General features: G+C 46.4%; 1 protein-coding gene across 2 annotated transcripts in view; it reads right to left on the reverse strand.

Moving 5' to 3' along the window:
- FRY (FRY microtubule binding protein) overlaps positions 1–23,873 on the reverse strand; it is a 645,836-nt gene that overhangs the window by 543,203 nt on the left and 78,760 nt on the right. The window contains exon 2 of one of the 2 annotated variants that reach the window (XM_075337349.1): positions 11,401–11,461. The exons of the other annotated variant lie outside the window; for it this stretch is intronic. The gene's annotated coding sequence lies outside the window, so the exon portion shown is untranslated. The remainder of the gene's footprint in view (positions 1–11,400; positions 11,462–23,873) is intronic. 2 annotated transcript variants of the gene reach the window in all.

Genomic DNA, 23,873 nt, shown 5'->3' on the forward strand with positions numbered 1-23,873 from the left:
TATGCAAGGTGTCGATTCGTATTGAATTGATGATGCCCTACAACTTTGTAATTCACTTTTTTTCTCTATCTCGTTCCGTTTTCGAGATAAAAATGCTAACTCCATTGTTTCCCACCAGGTGGCGCTATAGGTGGCTTCATTGCGTAGTGAATGGCTACTTTACTATACCTAGACACCACTTCTATGCCTATAGCTGCCGCCGTTCTCAAGTTAATGGTGGTGGACAGGATATGGGTGGACCCACTGTATAACATTACCTCAGCACAGGAACATTTTCTTTAAACACATCCAATTGGATAAATTAGAATTATTCCAAGATCTACTGATTAAAATCAACTTTAAAATGAAGAGAATCCGTCAGCAGGTTTTTGCCACCTAATCTGAGAGCAGCATAACACAGGGGCAGAGATCCTGATTCCAGCGATGTGTCAGTTACTGGGCTGCTTCGTGTAGTTTTGATAATCTACTGCTGATTAAACAGTGATTTTATCATTACAGGACGACTTGGCATGTTGCAGGTAGTCCAGCTTATTCACGAGCTCTCTTTAATTGCGAGATCTGCAACAGAGAAAACATTGATTTGATCAAAATGACAGCAAACAGCCCAGTAAGTGACACATCGCTGGAATCGGGGTCTCTGTCTCTACATTATGCTACTCTCAGATGGCGGAGCAAAAACCTGGTGACAGATTCCCTTTAAGGAAACTTCTGTTCTTAGACACAGACAGGTATAAAAAAACAATGTGTTTTGTGTGCACCACTGCTCCGGTCTCTGTTAATTGGCTGCAGTGATATGATGTTGACAGTGCTGTAGCCTATCGCTGAGCTGTGCAGCCCCTGCCACCCACAAAAGCTCAGTGACTGGCTGCAGCGCTGTTTATGTGATATCACTGCAGCCAAACAACACAGACCGTTGCGGGGTCAGAGACACAATGCTGGATCCTGCACACATATTTTTTTTCCCATCTAATTGTGCCTGAGGACAAAAGTTTCCTTAGGCCCCCTTCACACGTCCGTGATACACGTGCGTGTTTGGTCCGTTTCCGTATATACCGGAGACACGGCCAAACGTGCACCAATGTTAATCTATGATTGTGGTCACACGTGCGTTATTTCATTATGTCCGTGTATGCGTGTCCGTGATCCGTATGTGTTTGCGTTTTGCACGGATGCATGTCTGTTATCTGCACAGAGCACGCACACGTGGACACAATGAAAGTCTATGGGTATGTGCACACACGTTAGTAAACACGTATGCATCTACCTATAGTCCGTGTCCGTTTGGTGTTTTTATTTCTAGTGATGTCGGCTATTCTTTCTATTTCTGTGTATGTCGGTCAATCTCCCTGAGTCCGTCGGTCGGTCTCTCTGTCCCTCTCTCACAGTCTGTCGGTCATTTTCCCCTCCTCTCTCATACTTACCGTTCCCCGATCCCCCGCGCGGCGCTGCACGGCATTCACACTGCTGCGGCGGCTTTTACTATTTTGAAAAAGCCGGCCGCTCATTAAACAATCTCCTATTCCCTGCTTTCCCCGCCCACCGGCGCCTATGATTGGTTGCAGTGAGACACGCCCCCAAACTGAGTGACAGGTGCCTCACTGCACCCAATCACAGCAGCCGGTGGACGTGTCTATACTGTGCAGTAAAATAAATAAATAAATAATTAAAAAAAAAACGGCGTGCGGTCCCCCCAATTTTAATGCCAGCCAGATAAAGCCATACGGCTGAAGCCTGGTATTCTCAGGATGGGGAGCTCCACGTTATGGGGAGCCCCCCACCCTAACAATATCAGTCAGCAGCCGCCCAGAATTGCCGCATACATTATATGCGACAGTTCTGGGGCTGTACCCGGCTCTTCCCGATTTGCCCTGGTGCTTTGGCAAATCAGGGTAATAAGGAGTTAATGGCAGCCCATAGCTGCCACTAAATCCTAGATTAATCATGTCAGGCGTCTCCCCGAGATTCCTTTCATGATTAATCTGTAAATTACAGTAAATAAATAAACACACACACACCAGAAAAAATCCTTTATTAGAAATAAAAAACACACACACATTCCCTGGTTCAACAATTTAATCAGCCCGAAAAAGCCCTCCATGTCCGGCGTCATCCAGGATGGTCCAGCGTCGCATCCAGCTCTGCTGCATGGAGGTGACAGGAGCTGCAGAAGACACCGCCGCTCCCGACAGCTCCACACGGCAAATGAAGACAGCCGCGCGATCAGGTGAGCTGTCACTGAGGTTACCCGCTGTTACTGGATCCAGTAACAGCGGGTAACCTCAGTGACAGCTCAGATGATCGCGCTTCTCACCTCAGTTGCTGCGTGGATGTGACAGGAGCGGCGGTGTCTTCTGCAGCTCCTGTCACCTCCATGCAGCAGAGCTGGATGCGACGCTGGACCATCCTGGATGTCGCCGGACATGGAGGGCTTTTTCGGGCTGATTAAATTGTTGAACCAGGGTATATGTGTGTGTTTTTTATTTCTAATAAAGGATTTTTTCTGGTGTGTGTGTGTTTATTTACTGTAATTTACAGATTAATCATGAAAGGAATCTCGGGGAGACGCCTGACATGATTAATCTATGATTTAGTTGCAGCTATGGGCTGCCATTAACTGCTTATTACCCCGATTTGCCAAAGCACCAGGGCAAATCGGGAAGAGCCGGGTACAGCCCCAGAACTGTCGCATATAATGTATGCGGCAATTCTGGGCGGCTGCTGACTGATATTGTTAGGGTGGGGGGCTCCCCATAACGTGGAGCTCCCCATCCTGAGAATACCAGCCTTCAGCCGTATGGCTTTATCTGGCTGGCATTAAAATTGGGGGGGACCGCACGCCGTTTTTTTTTAATTATTTATTTATTTTACTGCACAGTATAGACACGCCCACCGGCTGCTGTGATTGGGTGCAGTGAGGCACCTATCACTCAGTGTGGGGGCGTGTCTCACTGCAACCAATCATAGGCGCCGGTGGGCGGGGAAAGCAGGGAATAGGAGATTGCTTAATGAGCGGCCGGCATATTCAAAATAGTAAAAGCCGCCGCAGCAGTGTGAATGCCGTGCAGCGCCGCTCCGGGGATCGAGGAACGGTGAGTATGAGAGAGGGGGGGAAACTTCAGTCACTCGGGGGATTAGCGGTCACCGGTGAATCCTTCACAGGTGACCGCTAATCAGTACTCGACACAGACAGAGCCGCGGTATGAGGATGAAGTCGGGTGAAGTTCGCCCGAGTTCATTCTCATCGCGCAACTCTGTCTGCTGTCAGCCGACATTTATAAACGACATTGTGCATCACACACACGGACATTCCACACGGACATTCCACGTACACATACACGTTAATTCCACACGTACACACGGACGTTCTACACACAAACACGGCTAGCATACGCAATTCACACAGGTGCCACACGGACCATAAAAACGGACAGAAAAACGGGACACGGACCCGAAAAATGGCCCGTAACACACGTGCGTGTTTTTCACGGACGTGTGAAGGGGGCCTTAAAGAGGAAAACTCCTTAACGCCCTGTGCGCACGCTGCGCATTTGCCGCAGATTTGCTGCAGAAAATGTGTTTAACATTTCTGCAGTCATTCCCCAGCAACACCTATGGGTATATAAAAAAATGCTGTGCGCACACTGCGGTTTTTTATACCTGCGGATTTTACGCTGCGGAATTAATGTGCATGTCACTTCTTTTCCGCAGGTGCCTGTGGTTTTTGCCATAGATAATGGTAAAAATCCGCAGGGAACAACCTGCGGAAAAAACGCTGCAAATCCGTGGCAAATCCGTGGCAAATCCGCACCAAACCGCGGCAAAACCACATGCGGATTTCGTTGTGGTTTTGGTACTGTTTTTTACCGCAGGTGCGGGATCTTTAAGAGGGTCCGGATGTTCCTTGAGAAAAAGTCAATTTCTAGTGTGCAAATGGCCTTAAGGCCGTGTGCATAAAATTAATTTTGGCGCTGTGTCTTACAGGATCAGCAAAGTGGATGGGATTTATAGAAACCTCCTCCCGCTGCGCTTCTTTTTTACTCACCATAATCTGACCTGCAATGCGTGTTTCAAATCCGCAGTGTGTCAATTTTAGGGATGATCGAATACTTCGATTATTCGGCTTCATGAATATTTTTCGAATACCTCACCGCTATTCGACTATTCGCGAATATTTGATGCGCAATGTAAGTCTATGGGAAACCCGAATAACAACTATTCGGAATTATTCGGGCTTCCCATAGACGTACATTGCGCATCGCATAGTCGAATAGCGGCGACCTATTCGGAAAATATTCGCGAAGCTGAATATTTGAGGTATTCGATCATCCCTAGTCAATTTCTCTCGCGGGTACGCTGAGTTTTTTGTGCAGACTTTCCCCATAGAGTTGCATTAGATGCGTAATAATAGCAGGTAAAAAAAATGCATTTTTAGGGTGTTTCTTAGGCATATTTAGTGTTTTAGGAGCCTTTTTTCTTTTTACTTTAATGTATAAAATAGTGAGCGTTTTCCAAGCAGAAGCCACTTGAAGAATGGCCACTTCTTTTCAGACCTCTTTGGAGGCCTAGGGCAGATAAAAGATGCTCAAAACCCTGGACATATGCAGGGCAAACTATTTTTTCATAGAAATGGTTATTTTAATAATTTTTAGAATTCCTTTAGCACTTTTACAGGTGGGTTATGAATCAGACCCACATGAACAAGACAATGTACAAATACCCCTACAGTTTTATGGAGCCATAATATGCCTCTAAGAGAAGTCTATGGGCCCATACTATACCTCTACAGTATATGCCTCAGATTTAAGAGAATGATGTTGCCAGCTAAAAACCTCACTTCAAGAGGAGAATACTTACATAATACAATTTCGTAAAGAGGCACCATATTGTGACACAGACAAAAAAAACTGACGGCACTCCCAAAACTGCAATGTGAACAGGTGCATAACAGAACATGACAGAAAATGACAAAAAAAGAGACAGTTTGCACTCTGAAATGCTAAAGCATGAAAACCATGAATGTAAGACTATAGATATGCATTACTGCTAAAGGAAATCTAAGAAAAATTGAGATTTTTAGCATACAAAAACCGCCATTTTTATATCTGCCCAGTAGCCACGTCAAGGCATACCTCGTATACTGGGAACTTACTCTGAACTGAAGCCTCTCTCTGGATTTAAAAACCTCCTGTTTATGGGCAAGTAGGAACCTGCTATAGAGAATAAAATCACCAGTGGCTAGTGGCAGAGGGGGTGCAGGGTCAGAAGGCATGACCCCATTAATCTAGACAAAAAATAGATTAATGGGGGTCATGCCTTATGACCGTGCACCCCTTCCCACAGGTTTTTTTTACTCTCTATAGCAGGTTCTTACTTACCCATACACAGGAGAATTTTTTTTAAAACCAGAGAGAGGATTCAGTTCAGAGTAGTTTCCCAGTATGTGAGATTGCCTTGACGTGGCTACTAGGCAGATATAAAACTGGCCACTTTTGTATGCTAAATATGTCATTTTTCTTCGATTTTCCTTAGCAGTAATGCATATGTATAGTCTTAAGTGTGCTTTACACGAGACGATCTATCGTGCGATAGATCGTCGGGGTCACGTTTTTTGTGACGCACATCCGGCATTGCTTGCGACGTCGGGCTGTGTGACACCTCCGAGCGACGCAGTATCGCTCACAAATTGTGAGTCGTGTACTCGTCGCTCAGTTTCATAATCTCGTTTAATTAAAATGGCGCCGGTTGCACATCGTTCCCAGGGTAGCACACGCCGCTCCGTGTGACACCCTGGGAACGATGAACAGCAGCTTACCTCCGTCCCGCGGCACCCGCCGGCTATGCGGAAGGAAGGATGTGGGCGGGATGTTTACGTCCCGCTCATCTCCGCCCCTCCGCTTCTATTGGCCGGCCGCTGTGTGACTTCGCTGTGACGCCGAAACGTCCCTCCCCCTTCAGGAAGAGGATGTTCGCCGCCCACGGCGACGTCGCACAGCAGGTAAGTACGTGTGACGGGGGTTAACGACTTTGTGCGCCACGGGTAACTAATTGCCCGTGACGCACAAACGACGGGGGCGGGTACGATCGCTCGTGAAATTGCACAATAGATCGTACCGTGTAAAGCAGGCTTTACATTCATGGTTTTCATGCTTTAGCATTTCAGAGTTTAACAGTCTCTTTTTTTGTCATATTGTGACACAGAGACAAAGTCTATAAAACAGAATAATACTGAGTGTGTACAAGACATTGACATTGGGCAGAATAATGTAATTTTCTGTGGAAACGTTCATTAATATAGTATATAGCTCCTTCACTATAATCCTATTATTGGTTGGCTCTCATTTCCTATTATTTTAGCACCAGTGTCATTTACAGCACAGAGCGGCAGCTGGTCAAATAATATTGTGTTACACAGAGAAAGAAATGGCATTATAGCTTTTCTACAGATCATACATCAGGAAGGAATTAATAATGATGAATTACCATAATACGGCCATTCTCCACTAGCTCTATTTTGTCTAAAGCGTAGATATTAATTTTGATTATGTTTATTACATGGAATAGCATTATTTTTTACCATATTGATTTTACTTATTATGCTAGAATATAAATATAATTAGTTCTCTTAATTTTTATTTATTTATTTTTTAAAACAATTGGTCATTTTCTGATGATAATTTCCCATTATAGTTGTCTGAACCAGTCAATTTTCCTGGGGCAATCAAAGCAGCTATTGTGTATAGATAGAGATATAGATATAGCTATTGTGTATAAATATATAGTAAATATATTTATAAATAATAATAATAATAATAATTAATTATAATAATAATAATAATAATAATAATAATAGGATTGGGAGAGGGAGCAATAAGCTAAATATTCCAACATGTATGGGCACCTAAAGTCTTGGAGTAGAGTAGCACTGTTTGTATAAAAAAAAAATGTCAAGAAGAAAGACATTTTTGAAAGCAAGTCCCGTTTGCAGTTTACAATAAGCCATGTAGGGGACACAGCGAGAATATGGAAGAAAGTGAGACCAAAGTAGAATGTATTGGGATAAATGCAAAATGCAATGAGAGGACAAAAACGAACACTGCACATCACTCTGAAAACACCATCCCCACCGTCAAACATGGTGGAGGCAACATTTTGCTGTGGAGAGGCTTTTCCTTCAGCAGGGACAGAGAAGCTGGTCAGAGTTGATGGGAAGATGGATGGAGCTAAATACAGGGCAATCCTGGACGAAAATGTTAGAGGCTGCAAAAGACTTAAAACTGTGGTGTAAGTTCACCTTCCAGCAGGATAACGAACCTAAACATACTGCCAGAGCTACAATGGAGGGTTTACATTCATATGTGTGAATGGCACGGTCACAGTCCAGACCTGAACCTCACTGAGAATCCGTGATAAGAATTGAAAATTGCTGTTCACCGACGCTTTTTGTTCAATTTCACTCAACTAAAGATATTTTGCAAGGAAAAATGCGTAAAAATTACAGCTTCTTGTTGTGGAAAGCAGTAATCACATTGAAAGGTGATCCTACAAAGGGGGTTGAATACAAATGCACATCACACTTTTCAGATATATTAAATATTTTAAAAGATATATATCATTTACTTTACACTTCACAAAATACAATACTTGCTACTTAGTGTTCATATATCACATAAAACCCAAATAAGATACATTTAAATTGGTGGGTGAAACAAGGAAAAATGTGGAAATGTTCACAGGGTATGACTTTTTCAAGGCACTGTATATGGAAGGGATAGGGAGGGGGCCTAATTTGTTCGATGCCAAAGATGTCTATAGCTTTAAATGAAATCTGTCAGTAAGATTAATCACCCAAACTACATATACAGTTTATCACAAAAGTGAGTACACCCCTAACATTTTTGTACATTTTTTATTATATCTTTTCCTGGGACAACACTGAAGATCTGACACTTTGATTCAAAGTAATCAAAGCTTGTATAACAGGGTAAATGTGTTGTTCCCTCTAAATAACTGAACACACAGCTATTAATGTCTAAACTGCTGGCAAGAAAAATGAGTACACCCCGATGTGAAAATGGCCAAATTGTGCCCAAAGCGTCAATGTATTGTGTGACCACCATTACTTTCAAGCACTGCCTTAACTCTCTTGAGCATGGAATTTACTAGAGCTTCACAGGAACCAATGGATGTTGGAGACCTTGAGCTCCTCCATCTTCTGTTTGGGGATGACCCACAGATGCTCAGTAGGGTTTAGGTTTAGAGACATTATTGGCCAGTCCAGCACCTTTACCCTCAGTTTCTGTAGCAAGGCAAAGGTGGTCTTGGAGGTGTTTTTGGGGTCATTATCATGTTGGAATTCTGCCCTGCAGCCCAGTTGGGAGGGGATCGTGCTCTTGTTCAGTAGTCACAGTACATGTTGACATTCATGGTTCCCACAGTGAAATGTAGCTCTTCACAGCTGGCAGCACTCATGCAGCTCCAAACCATGACACGCCCACCATCATGCTTGACTGTAGGTTATTGCCACACACACTTGACACCATCTGAACCAAATAACTTTATCTTGGTCTCATCAGACCAGAGGACACGGTTCCAGTAATCCATGTCCTTTGTCTGCTTGTCTTCAGAAACCTGTTTGTGGGCTTTCTTGTGCATCATCTTTAGAAGAGGCTTCCTTCTAAGACAACAGCCAGGCAGAATTATTTGATGCAGTGTGCAGTTTATGATCTGAGCAGGCTGACCCCCCAACCCATTAACCTTTGTAGCAATGCCGGCAGCACTCCTATGTCTATTTTGAAAAGGCAACCTCTGGATAGGACACTAAGCACTAGCACTCAACCTCTTTGGATGACCATGATGAGACCTGTTCTGAGTGGAGCCTGTCTTGTTAAACTGTTGTATGGTCTTGGCCACCGTGCTGCAGCTCAGTTTCCTGGTGTTGGCAATCTCCTTATAGCCTAGGCCATCTTTATGTAGCGCAACAATTCTTTTTTTTCAGATCCTCAGATAATTCTTTGCCATGAGAAGCCATGTTGAACTTCCAGTAACCAGTATGAGAGAGTGTGTGAGAGATAACACCAATGTAACACACCTGATCCCCATTCACACTTGACACCTTGTAACACTACTGAGTCACATGATACCGGGGACCAAACCATAGGGGTGTACTCTCTTTTTTGCCAGGGGTTCAGACACTAATAGCTGTGTGTTGAATTATTTAGAGGGCACACCAAATTTACACTGTTATACAAGTTGTACACTGACTACTGTACATTGTATCAAAGTGTCAGATCTTCAGTGTTGTCCCATGAAAAAATGTAATACAATGTTTATAAAAATGAGGGGTGTACTCACTTTTGTGATATACTGTATGTACGTGCAAGTCTTATAAAAGGTATTGATGGATTTAGCTTTTCAATCTTCTAACTGTTGCTGCATTCCCAAGAAATCAGTGATATAATCCACATGCAAATGAAATGATAAGTGCTTTGGGCATGAGCCTCTTTAGCTCGATTAATGGCTCACTGTCTGTGTAGTGTCAGGTGCCAAGTGCGTAAATCAGACTTTGGGCTATCAATCAAGCTAAGCAGGCTCATTTTCGGTTAGAAAAAAACCTTGGGAAATGCTCTGGAAGTGCTCTGTCACACTTAGAGCACTTGGAGCTCTTTTTAAGAAATGCAGCAACAGATAGTAGAAATAAAAGTATTGATTAATTTTGTTTTTTCAAAGATCTGAATGCCTATAATAGAAACATATATTATGGGTATGCTTTGTCGGTTTTATATAACCTTCTAAATAGGAAAAGCAGTTAACTACAGCAATAAGCCAGGTAAGATATAGATTAAAGAAATAGGTTTTCTAAGAATCCTCATATCAAAAAAAGACCTTTACATGCATTAATTAACTCAATTGTTTTTTTCCTCTACATTCAGCTTTAAAAGCAAGAACAACTTCAATGGCTCAGATAGTGAACAGCCATAAGTTTACATTACCTTCATTAAATGGCATCTCATTACACGGTATATGGACAAATGGCTTTATCTGAAAACAGAGATATCTAGTTTTCTATGGTAAAGCTCTGTTCACACTGGTATAATGGTTTCCGTTCATAATGGAAGCTATATTCCTTGGCAAATCTTCTACACTATAGATCCAAATGGAGCCTGACGAAACCCATTGAGTTATAAATGTTTCTTCCAGGGTTTTAATGTTTCTGTGCATCCTGCACTAGACCTGCTCTCAAAAATCATGTCAGCATTTAAACCCCCAACTAAAGGGCAAAGGGAACATAACTGGGGGTGCTAGATAGGAACAGCATGTGATAGGTGTGATATCAGTCACACTAGGTAGGGGGAAATACCGGGAAATGCCGAAAAGGGAGGGGAGGAAAGAGGGGAACCTTGATGGTGACCACTGACCAAACCTACTGCTGGTCCATGGGGTCCCTCACCACTCTAGATAGGTTCATAGGTTCTGCACCTATGCTCCGAGCTGGATACCTGATACTAGATATCCCTACTGCTGGGCCCTAAATAGGGAACGGATGGGATGATCTTTACGTCAATCCCACTAGATACAAGGGGGACACACAGGGGATAAAGCATGAACTACGTATCATTAGATGACTCAGGTAGAAGTTCAGTAAAGCTTTCAGCAATGATACCACAGAGGAGTACAAGCCACCTGCTTGCAATCTAAGCATGAAGGAATGGAAAATATCACCAGCACAGTCTGAAGGAAGGATTGACAATCAACAGCTGAGTGGAAGTCGAGCTCCTGCTGGGTCCAAAGGGAGAGATATTAATTCTGCAGGAAAGCTGCCTATACCAATGACTACTGACAGCAGGAACAATGGAAAGTCAGGGAGCATTCTGCACAGCCAGACACTGTGACCTTCTATGACTGGATACCACATGTCTCTCTGTCACACAGGACACTCCCGTGCCAGTTATAATTTGACTATCTTCAGCATTCTGCTGGTTATCCTAGAGATGAAGATTTTGACCAAAGGTCAAGGAGACAATGTAGAGAATTAACCCTTGCCTGAATCTGGTACCAGAATGGGACATGTTTTCATCTTTCCCTTTAAAAACACGTTTCTTCTCTGTTTCCCACAGATACTTCGCCAGTTTTCATCTCTCATCCAATCTTTATCTGAAATACCCATCTTTGTTGCCTGATATGCTTATAATGCATGGAATGTAATCTCTTCCATCCCTTCTCTAGGCTTCGTTTATTATGGAGTTTACTCTTTGTATAGACTTAAATTGGTAAATTGAATTATTGGAAGATTATAATTTCCTAAGAACAGATGTGGAAATGAAACACATCGGATACTGAAATTCAAGACATCGCAGTCATCTCCGTCCATGTAAAATTTTGCAAGTGAGTAAATGATCTTACCTTGTCCAGAAGGCTAGCACTCACTGAGCCTCATCTGTGATATGTAGACATCCTTCATCATCTGGAATAGAGATACAACAGAATCACACTTGCGTTTTTTCCCTTCAGTCGCAATCCGCCGTTTTGGAAAACAGCGGAATCCGTTAACGGATTCTGTTGTTTCCCATAGACTTGTATGGATGACGGATTGTGCCAAAAGTACCTGCGTTGCTGCCGCTGGCCGACGCTGCGTTGCTTCCGCCGAGCGGAAGGAACGCAGCATGTAACGTTAATTGCTTGCGTTAAAATGACGCCGAGCGGCGGATTCTGTTACATCCGTCAATAGTTATAATGGATCCCTATGGTGGCGGATTCCGTTGCAAAGTGCTTTACAACACAATCCGCCGCTGGATTCCGCTAATTTCTACTGAGCATGCCCAGAATGAAAAAAAAATGAAAAAAACCCCAAAAAACGGAGGCGACGCATTCTGTTAGACGGACGCCTAATGGACGCCAAACGGATGCAACGGATCCGTTATTTCACAGGAATCAGCTATTGGATTCCTGTGAAATAACGGACCCGTTCCATCCGTTGACAACACAAAAATAACGGATGCGTCAAAACGACGTAGCAACGGACCCAGCGGATTGAACCCAACGCAAGTGTGAAACTAGCCTTACAAGTGAGATTGTGCAGGTAATGTGAATCCAGACACTTAGCTATGTATACGGCACACAGTACTGGTCACTGATTTACAACCATTTTCCAAAATATATTCCAAAAGCTGCTCCTTAAAGAAAGAGCGACTGTGATTGTAGCCTTTTGGGGAAGACTCTGGTTTGGCTTCTAAGCCTTGTAGCAAGGGTCTGCAATGGGTGGCACTAGAGAGTGGAGCTTTCTTTTCTTGGAGGAGAGCTAATTTGCATAACTTTTAGGCTGCTTTCACACATCCGTTTTTTGCACAATCCGGCAAAAAAAAACTGATGCAACGGATCCGGCGAAAAAACGGATCCGTTGCATCAGTTTTTCCATGCGTTCCTTCCGGTTTTTGACGGATGCGTTGTGCTACTAAGCATGCGCAGTTCAAAAAAACGTATAAAGCGGCCATATCCGTTTTTTTGCCGCATTTTGCCGGACCCAGCATCCATAGGCTTCCATTATAAAACACGCCATACGGCGCCGGATACGGCGCAATGCGGTTTTTCGGCGGAGACAAAAAACGTTCCAATCAGCGTTCCATCCGGCCGCGAAACAATCAAATTTTGCCGGATGCAACGCAAGGCCATGCGGCACAATCCGGCGCTAATACAAGTCTATGGGGGAAAGAACGGATCCGGCGGCAATAAACGCCAGATCTGTTCTTTCTGGTTTTTACCGGATTGTGTCGCACGGCGAAAAACGGAAGTGTGAAAGCAGCCTTACCCAGGGAGCACTTCCTAGACTCCAACACCAGCTTGGCGGTCTGTATAAGGAGAAACATTACCTGCTGACCCCATTTTAAAAGATGCCTAGGGTAACAAAATCATGGCTGCTTTCTTCCAGTACCACCAGTTCTTGTGTTGTATCTGGAATTGATGTGATTGAGGCTGAACGGCAATACCACACTCGATCTGTGGTCAGGTGTGCTATTTTTCGGAAGAAAGAAGCTATATTTTTCTACTATTGTACCACCAATATAAATATGTAGAGAACAATACATTTATTCAGGGGTAAGTTTATGCAATCACTAAGATCTAGTTGACATGATCAACATTCACAGCCTGAGTACAGATTGTGAGGACAAAAATTGTGTCCTTAAAGAGAACCTGTCAGGTGCAATATACACCCAGAACCAAGAGTGGTTCTGGGTGTATATTACTAATCCCTGCCTACTAATTGTCCCTGTATCTAGTAGCATAAGGGATCTTTAGAAAAATAATTTCAAAGATCCTTTATGATATGCTAATGAGACCAGTGACTTGTCGCAAGGGCGTTAGTTCCCTTGGCTAGTCAGCCCCCTTAGCATGTAAGCACGCACCTATGGGCATGCTAACATGCTAATTATCGCATAGCGTGAGAGGCATGGTCGCTTTTACCTCTGCTGCCACTGCTAATTTTCGGCTCAGTGCACATGATGAGAACGGCCCCATACTTCCGGTCATGCGCACTACAGCAGTTTGATGCCGGGACACTTCATAGTACACATGACTGAAAGTCTGGGACTTCTGATCATGCGCACCGAGCCGAAAATCCACGTTGAGCGTGGTGGCAGCAGAGAGGTGAGCTCGAACATACCTCTGACACTGCACATTCACTAGTATATTAGTAATATTTCTAAAGATCCTTTGATATGTTAATGAGGCCAGCGACTAGTTGCAAGGGTGTTACTTCCCTTGGCTAGTCGGCCCCTTAGCATGTAAGCACGCCCCTGTGCTTACATGCTAAGGGGGTCTTGCATACGGTCATGCATACTATGAAGCATCCTGGCTTCAATCTGGTGTAGTGCGCATGACCGAAGTGCGTGGCTGTTCTCATCATGTGGGCTGAGCCACAAACCAGTGGTGGCAGCAGAGAGGTGAGAGCGACCATGCCTCTGAAGCTGCACATTCATTAGCATTTATCACGCCCTTGTGGGGCCGACTAGCCAAGGGAAGTAATGCCCTTGCGACTAGTCCCTGCGCTCATTAGCATAACATAAAAGATCTTTAGAAATACTTTTTCTAAAGATCTCTTTATCTATGCTGGTGTATACAAGGACGGTTACCAGGGATTAGTAATATGCACCCAGGACTGCTCGTGGTTCTGGGTGCATACTGGACCTTACGAGTTCCCTTTAAGATCCAAAATGTCAGTGTCTTTTCGAGGCGGTTCATTTTGTTTGTGGGTGACTATAAAAATCTCACAATATTCTAAACAGTTAGAATTTCAATGATCTATTCGAACACATTTACAAATCTATCGAGATTTATAGCTTCGAACAACTTCACCAAAATTAGGTGCCAACCTTTGCCCCACTGCTCATGCATCCCCGAGCCACCAAACAATAGAAGATGCAGATTCTCAATTCTCAGCCCTCTGTGATCCAAATCACAATCTTAATGAGCTGTGGATTCGCTCGCCCAGGCCGTCCTTTCTGGCCAAAATGTCAGTGTGTTAAACCTGCCTCTTGGCAGTGTTTATAGACTGTGTATGGCACATGTGCCGCTAATCTAGGCAGGCCATATGGCCACTTTTTTTTTTTTGCTTTCTTGCAAGGCAGAATAATCAAAAACAAGGAGACTTGTGTAGAGTTGAATATTTTATATATGTAATTGCCTGATCAGGCTCAGCCTCTACAGAGGATGCTCTGAGCCAAATGCCCTGTGACTTAAAGACAAAGAGTCGATGTGAGCGGCTAAGCCCCACTTCTTTGTATTGTATGATGTCATCTGGGAGAAGTGCCTTGATGGAAACGATGCTATCATGAATAATTGAATCCACAGATATGACAAAGGATCAGATCAAAGCTCCATTTGGAAAGACTTTATTATGAATGCTTGTTAAATCTGTGTGATCATGTCTCCGAATATTTCACATACTTCAAAACCTTCTAGTACTAAAAAGAAACTCAAAAACAAAATATGGACAGCATCAGTACTGAGGTTTATACTACGCCGGAGTAGGTAATGGGATGCCTGTCATTGAATGTCACCGTGATTTGAGGAATATTGTTTCAGTGAATCCTTAAAGCCCCAGGTCCGGGTGGGCACACAGGCAATGGGTGTATGTGCAAAGGTAGGTGAGGCAGGCGGGAATTGGATAGTAGAAATACTGGAGGTTGCAGGCAGACAGGAGACAGGGAAGCAGGTAGTAGAAGCAGTGGAGGCTGCAGGCAGACAGGAGACCTGGGAGCAGGTAGTAGAAACACTGGAGGCTGCAGACAGACAGGAAATCAAAAAGTAAAAGCACTGGGGGCCGCAGGCAGACAGGAGACAGGAAAGCAGATAGTAGAAGCACTGGAGGTCACAGGCAAACAGGAGACCGGGAAGCAGGTAGTAGGAACACTGGAGGCCACAGGCAAACAGGAGACTGGGAAGCAGGTAGTAGGAGCACGCACTGGAGGCTGTAGGCAGACAAGAGACTGGGAAGCAGATAATAAAAGCACTGGAGGCTGCAGGCAGAAAGGAGACAGGGAAGCAGGTAGTAAAAGCACTGGAGGCTGCAGGCAGACAGGACACAGGGAAGCAGGTAGTAGAAGCACTGGAGGCTCCTGGCAGAGAGGAGACCTGGGAGCAGGTAGTAGAAGCACTGGAGACTGAAGGCAGACAGGAGACCAGGAAGCAGATAGTAAAAGCACTGGAGGGTGCATGCAGACAAGAGAAAGGAATGCAAATAGTAAAAGCACTGGGGGCCGCAGGTAGACAGGAGACCAGAAAGCAGGTAGTAGAAGCACTAGATGCCACAGACAAACAGGAGACTGAGAAGCAGGTAGTAGGAGCACTGGAGGCTGTAGGCAGACAAGAGACTGGGAAGCAGATAGTAAAAGCACTGGAGGCTGCAGGCAGACAGGAGACAGAGAAGCAGGTAGTAGAAGCACTGGAGCCTGCAGGCAGACAGGACACAGGGAAGCAAGTAGTAGAAGCACTGGAGGCTGCAGGCAGACAGGAGACAGGGAAGCAGATAGTAGAAGCACTGGAAGCCACAGGCAAACAGGAGACTGGGAAGCAGGTACTAGAAGCACTAGAGACTGTAGGCAGACAGGAGACCAGTAAGCAGATAGTAAAAGCACTGGAAGCTGCAGGCAGTCAGGAGACAGGTAGTAGAAGCACTGGAGCCTGCAGGCAGACAGGGAAGCATTTAGTAAAAGCACTGGAGGCTGCAGGCAGACAGGAGACCGGGAAGCAGGTAGTAGGAGCACTGGAGGGTGCAGGCAAACAGGATACTGTGAAGCAGGTACTAGAATCACTAGAGATTGTAGGCAGACTGGAGACCAGTAAGCAGATAGTAAAAGCACTGGAAGCTGCAGGCAGACAGGAGACAGGGAAGAAGGTAGTAGAAGCACTGGAGGCTGCAGGCAGACAGGAGACCTGGGAGCAGGTAGTTGAAGCACTGGAGACTGCAGGCAGACGGGAGACCTGGAAGCAGATAGTAAAAGCACTGGAGGCTGCAGGCAGACAAGAGACTGGGAAGCAGATAGTAAAAGCACTGGAGGCTGCAGGCAGACAGGAGACAGAGAAGCAGGTAGTAGAAGCACTGGAGCCTGCAGGCAGACAGGACACAGGGAAGCAAGTAGTAGAAGCACTGGAGGTTGCAGGCAGACAGGAGACAGGGAAGCAGATAGTAGAAGCACTGGAAGCCACAGGCAAACAGGAGACTGGGAAGCAGGTACTAGAAGCACTAGAGACTGTAGGCAGACAGGAGACCAGTAAGCAGATAGTAAAAGCACTGGAAGCTGCAGGGAGTCAGGAGACAGGGAAGCAGGTAGTAGAAGCACTGGAGCCTGCAGGCAGACAGGGAAGCATTTAGTAAAAGCACTGGAGGCTGCAGGCAGACAGGAGACCGGGAAGCAGGTAGTAGGAGCACTGGAGGGTGCAGGCAAACAGGATACTGTGAAGCAGGTACTAGAATCACTAGAGATTGTAGGCAGACTGGAGACCAGTAAGCAGATAGTAAAAGCACTGGAAGCTGCAGGCAGACAGGAGACAGGGAAGAAGGTAGTAGAAGCACTGGAGGCTGCAGGCAGATAGGAGACCTGGGAGCAGGTAGTAGAAGCACTGGAGGCTGCAGGCAGACAGGAGACCTGGGAGCAGGTAGTTGAAGCACTGGAGACTGCAGGCAGACGGGAGACCTGGAAGCAGATATTAAAAGCACTGGAGGCTGCAGGCAGACAGGAGACAGAGAAGTAGGTAGTAGAAGCAGTGGAGGCTGCAGGCAGACAGGAGATTTGGGAGCAGGCAATAGAAGAATTGGAGGGCGCAGGCAAACAGGAGACTGGGAAGCAGCTAGTAGGAGCACTGGACGCCCCAGGCTGACAGGATACAAGGACACTAAAAATCTTAATACCATGATACAATAGTGTGTTTCTTGGTGAGCCTTATATAGGCCCAGGCAGATGATCACATCAGAGAACGCTGGGCCACCTGGAAAATCTGACATGGACAACAACAAAGTACAGCTGACCAGGGTGCTAAGAGCAAAGCGCATATCCAGGACAGGTGTATAACAGATATTTATTACAAATTTAGAAATATTTATATATTTCATTTTTGCTTAGAATGTGTATGGAGACCTACACTGACAAGCGAACGGATAACAATGTCTTGAACTTTTTACTTTCAAGTTCCATATCTCACTACCCACTACAGCTTTGTGCGTGAGACGACCTTCATTTTATAGATCATCATCTTGGCTATCTCATACATAGACTTAACTTTTTAGCATATGATTAATTATGCAGATTCTTGTCATGTCACCGAATCTAAATTTAATTTTTTATTACTTTTTTAGGCCTCTTTCACACATCCGTGCCTCCGGTATGTGTATGGTCACTTTTCTCACGTACCGGAGACACGGGCACACGTAGACCCATTAAAATCAATGGGTCTGCGTTCACGTGCGTATTCTGCCATGGATCCTGTGTACGTGTGGAGCGTACCTGTGCCCCTGTGCTCCACACGTAGACATGTCCACGTTTTCTCCGGCATCATGGGTGTCACACGGAATGCAAATGGGTCACACGTAACACAAACGTACCACACGGATGTGAGCCGTGTGAAACGTGCCGCAAAAAACACATGTATCTGCGAGAAAAAAAACCAAAACTTTACTCACCTTCTCCTGCCCTCCTGTCTCTGCCGCTGCTGTCACTTGCTGCCGACCGCCGCTCATTATGCTAATTGAATATTCACTGCGGCCGGAAGCAGCAGCAGCGGGGAGTCGGCAGACCGGAGACCGAAGATCAGCATCACGGACAGCAACGCCAGGGACAGGTGAGTAGAAAGTTCCCGTTCTCCATGTGTTATCACGGATAAATGATTCATTGCTCTCAGTGAGAGAAACAAAATTAAAATTTTGTAGTTGTGATACCTTTTAATGGCTAACTAAAATAAAAATAAAATATGATGTTATAAAGCAAGCTTTCCAGACATCTCAGGTCTCTTCCTCAGGCATGGTATCAAGGATAACACACGGAGAACACACGTAGACCATACACACAGCACACCGCAGGCAATACGCACCTTTAACACGTCCGTGAAACACGTGCGTGATTTTCACGGACGTGTAAAAGAGGCCTTAATATTTTGTAAATTCACCTTTGGTTTTCAACTCTGCCTGAATCCTTCTGGACATGCTCTCCATCAGATTCAAGCTTATCTGAAATATGATCCCAGGTCTCTTCTACACAGTCCCAATGTTGCTATATACTGGTCGACTCACTTGGGTATGTATACAGCTTTTTTTTTCAACTCTACCAACAAGTGTTTGATTGGGTTCAGGTCTGGGGACTGTTGGGGCCAGTCCAGCACCTCTAAATCATTGTCATTGAACCATTTATTTGACAATATTGACTTAGGCTTTGTGTCATTGTCCTGCTGGAACTCTAGGACGTCCTTTTCATGCTTAAAGTACTCAAGTTTACAAAATAACTCTTCTTGTAGGAGGCTCACATATCTCAGCATTGAGACCACTATTGATTCTCGTCAAGTATCCAATGCCTATGGCTGTAAAACAACCCCATATCATCAGGCTTTCTCCACCGAACTTGACAGTTTTTTACATTTCTCGATCCATTAGCCCCCTTTTCCCTTGTTTCTCCCAGACCCTTTTGCATCCATCAGAGCCTAGTCTACTGACTTATCTCATCGCTGCAAATCACTTGTTTTCAATCTTCTATTGTAACACTTTTCGTACTTTTTTGCAAACTTATGACGATATTCAACTCGAGATGTCTTCCCTTTCCTCGGGCCACCACTCCAGACTTGTGTTATGTGCATTGTATGGTGCTTGCATGGACGTCTGTGATCTCACTATTATGAAGCATATGAGCCGCTTCCATTGCCGTGTTTGTTGCACCAAAACTGATAGATCTTGTGATGAGCCGACTTGTTGACACCGATATTTTTGCCTGAACGCCGACCTCTTGGCTTTTGAATGGATGGACTTCATTTCTTATTCTTCCAATTGTCATGGCCTCGCAGTTTTGCAACTTTCCCACTGGTTCCCATTTGTCCCACTGGTTTTGAAATGGAGAGGAATAATATGATTATTTATATTTAGTGGGTCCAAAGGGAACGGAATACTAATTGGGGTCTGTGTATGTGCATTTACCGTATATTTCTATAATGATGGCACCATAGAGCCCATTTTTAACAACATTACTTAATAAATAGGGTCATTTCATTTGATCAGTGGCTCCCATGCAGTGACTGGTGGGAAGCAGATGAGAATTGGTTAATTCTGATTTTTCTATTTGCAGGGTCCCTGGGGAAGAAGAATCTATACTGATTTAATGGTACACCATCGCTTCCACTGAGCCAATGACCAATGAGCAAACCCGCCTGGTGCCTGGTGCTAGCAACGCAGCTTATTCTTTCTAAAGCAATAGTATATGGAAGAATATGGCAGATGCAAATGGGAAAAACCCTTTAAAAGGCCCTGATAATATCATGTTAAAGATCCCTATGTATACTGAGACTGTGATGGATGCTATGACATTGAAAAGCAAATTATGTATTATCTTAACAACTTTAACAGATGCCTGTTAAGCCTAGGTCCCACGTAGCGATGCAGCAGCGATCACAACGACGATCTGACCTTATCAGGACCGCTGCTGCAACGTTACATGGTCGCTGATGAGCTGTCAAACAGGCAGATCTCCCCAGCGACCAGTGACCAGCCCCCAGCCAGCAGTGCCGCGTGGAAGCGATGCTGCGCTTGGTAACTAAGGTAAATATCGGGTAACCAAGCAAAGTGCTTCGCTTGGTTACCTGATATTTACCTTGGTTACCAGCGCACACCGCTTAGCGCTGGCTCCCTGCACTCGTAGCCAGAGTACACATCGGGTTAATAAGCAAACCGCTTTGCTTATAGTTACCCGACGTGTACCTTGGCTATGTGTGCAGGGAGCAGGCAGCCCGCTTCAAGAAGCTGCGGACGCTGGTAACCAAGGTAAATATCGGGTAACCAAGCCTTTGCTTGGTTACCCAATATTTACCTTGGTTACCAGCGTCCACAGAAGCCGGCTCCCTGCTCCCTGCACATTCAGTTCGTTGCTCTCTCGCTGTAACACACAGCGATGTGTGCTTCACAGCGGGAGAGCAACGACCAAAAAATGGTCCAGGACATTCAGCAACAACCGTCGACCTCACAGCAGGGGCCAGGTCGTTGATGGATGTCACACACAGCGACATCGCTAGCAAGGTCGCTGCTACGTCACAGAAAATGGTGACTTAGCAGCGACGTCGTCGTCGCTGTCGTTGTGTGTGACATGACCATTATGGACGCATCCATCACCTATAGGCTGATATGTTATCCCCTTTACCACCTGCCAATTTTCCCATTTTTTTTTCCTCCACTTCTTCCAAGAGCCATAACTTTATTTTTCTGTCAATATAGCCTTATGAGGGCTTGTTTTTTGTGGGACTAGTTGTACTTTTGAGTGACACCATTCATTCTGTCCCATATAGTACTGAAACACGGGGAAAAAAAATCCAAGTGTGGTGAAATTGAAAACAAAAAATTGCAATTACACAATTGTTTTTTTTGTTTTTTGTTTTTTTACCATGTTGTCACGCTCCCCGGGTCCCCTGTCCAGCTCCCCGGCTCCCCTGCCACGCTCCCCGGCTCCTCTGTCCGGCGTCCCCCGCTCCACAGCCTCCAGGCCTCCTCACCTAGGATCCCCAGGCATCCCGGTCCCCGCTCCCAGCGTCCGCTGTCAGCTTCGCTCCAGCCCGGCTCCCCTGCCTCCTGTTCGCCGCTCCCTGCCCTGGCTTCTGGCACCTGGGCCTCGCGCATGCGCATTAGGGCGCGCGCGCGGTCATTGACCCTTTATTAAAGGGCCAGCGTCCACAGACAGGATATTGAACACACAGGTACAGGGTATAAAGGGGTTTAATGTCCAAGTGGGCGGGGCCTGTTCTTCGTGTTTCCTAAGCTAGGAGTCAGGTCTCCTTGTCCCTGTGATATACTCACCTCTCTCTCTTCTAGAGCCGCTCTTGCCTCGCCATCCGGTCCTGCCGATTCCCGAACCCCGCACGCTGACTATCTGCCATCCCGTCAGTCCGTACCATCTTTGATCCCTGTGGTGACCCGTCCTCTCGCTCCATCAGTTCCGGACTCTGCCTGACAACATCTTGGCCTCCGAACCTGAGCTCCGTCACCCGGACTACCATCTGTGACTCCATGGTCCCAGGGACTTCTACATTCCACTATTTTGCACGGACTATCCTGCTACCTGTAGTGCTCCGGCTACCGGACCCCTTGCCTTCAGTGAGGAGTTCGGCCCAGTGGATCCACCTCCTGGGTCTGCCCGTCCACCTGGCCCTAACAGTAAGAACAGGCCATGGATCCCGCCGAAGCACTAGCGGCCTTGCAGGAGGAACTCACACGCCAGCGTGAGACCCAGACCCGCATGCTGAACTTTATGTCTTCTGTGGACGCCCGCCTGAACACGCTACAAGCGTCGGTGACATCTTCAGCATCTCGAGCTTCCACTGTACAATCCACGGCCGCAGTTCCCGTGGCAGCCTCCTCGGATGCTTCCAGGCTTCGTCTGGCCCCACCACCCCGGTACGCCGGAGATCCCAAGACCTGTAGGGGATTCATAAACCAATGCTCCCTCCATTTCAAGCAGCTGCCGCATTTGTTTGCTTCCGACCAAGCCAAGGTCGCGTTCATGATGTCCCATCTAGAGGGTGAGGCACTGGCGTGGATGAACCCCTTGTGGGAGAAGGAGGACCCTGTGACCACTAACATCCAGGAGTTCCTGCAGGCATTTCGTGGCACCTTTGATGAGCCCGGACGCGCCTCCGCGTCTGCCTCATCTCTCCTCCGGTTACGTCAGGGGACTCTGACGGTGGGTCAATATGCCATCCGTTTTCGCACCTTGGCTTCGGAACTCGGGTGGAACAATGAGGCTCTAACCGCCGCCTTCTGGGAAGGTCTCTCGGGTCGAATTAAAGATGAGCTGGCTGGTCGTGACGTGCCGTCCACCCTGGATGCCCTGATTGCCCTAGCAACTCGAGTGGACATTCGCTTTCAGGAACGATCCAAAGAGGTGTTCCGTGAGAGACGTCCGATACGGCATTCCTCTCCTCCGCAGAAGCCCGCCGTACTTCAGTCAACGGCATCTGGTGTCTCCGTCCACAAGCCCATGCAGATCGACCGTTTGCGGCAGTCTGAACAACGCCGAGCAGAACAACTCGCCAAGGGCCTCTGCTTCTACTGCGGAGAGGGCACACACCTTCTACGCTCCTGTCCAGAGAGGCCGGGAAACTCCAAAGCCTAGGGTTGGTAGGAGAGGCCACCCTAGGTGCTGGGACTCTCTCAGACCCGGTTACGTGGACTGTTCAAGTGACAACGGGAGAGACGCGGTTCACGGCCGAGGCGTACCTCGATTCCGGGGCAGCAGGCAATTTCATCCAGCAGGCCACGGTGGACAAGTACCAGGTGCCTGTTACTCCACTCGACAAACCCCTCGTGATTGCCTCTGTGGATGGGAGACCCCTCTCTGACACCATCTCGTGGATCACCAAGCCGGTGGAACTGCGTATCGGTGCCCTGCACACCGAGAACATCGCTCTCTACGTCCTCCCACACATGTCCCATCAAATCCTGCTGGGACTCCCCTGGTTACGGACACACGAACCGTCAGTCAGCTGGGGCACTGGTGAAATCACCCGATGGGGCTCCTCTTGCCACGAGAACTGTCTGAAGACCATACAACCCATCCGACGACCTCCGGTTCCAGAGTCCCTACCAGGACTGCCCTCGGCCTATTGGTCCTTCGCGGACGTCTTTGACAAAAAGGAATCAGAGGTACTTCCGCCACATCGTCCTTACGATTGTGCCATCGACCTGCTCCCGGGAACTACACCACCTCGAGGTCGGATATATCCGCTGTCTCCTGCCGAAACAAGGGCCATGTCTACCTACATCACAGAGAACCTGGCAAGGGGATTCATTCGGAGATCCTCCTCTCCTGCTGGAGCAGGCTTCTTCTTCGTTAAGAAGAAAGAAGGCGACCTACGCCCATGCATAGACTACCGGGGATTGAACCAAATCACCGTGAAAAATAAGTACCCCCTGCCGCTCATCCCCGAATTGTTTGATCGGCTTAGAGGAGCTCGTGTGTTCACCAAGTTGGATCTTCGGGGTGCCTACAACCTGGTCTGCATCCGCTCAAGGGACGAATGGAAGACCGCGTTCAATACTCGTGATGGGCACTATGAATACTGTGTGATGCCCTTTGGCCTGTGTAACGCACCAGCAGTCTTTCAGGAATTGGTGAACGACGTGTTCCGAGACCTTCTCTACG

This window comes from Anomaloglossus baeobatrachus, chromosome 2 (genome assembly GCF_048569485.1).
Source record: "Anomaloglossus baeobatrachus isolate aAnoBae1 chromosome 2, aAnoBae1.hap1, whole genome shotgun sequence".
NCBI classification, from domain to species: domain Eukaryota; kingdom Metazoa; phylum Chordata; class Amphibia; order Anura; family Aromobatidae; genus Anomaloglossus; species Anomaloglossus baeobatrachus.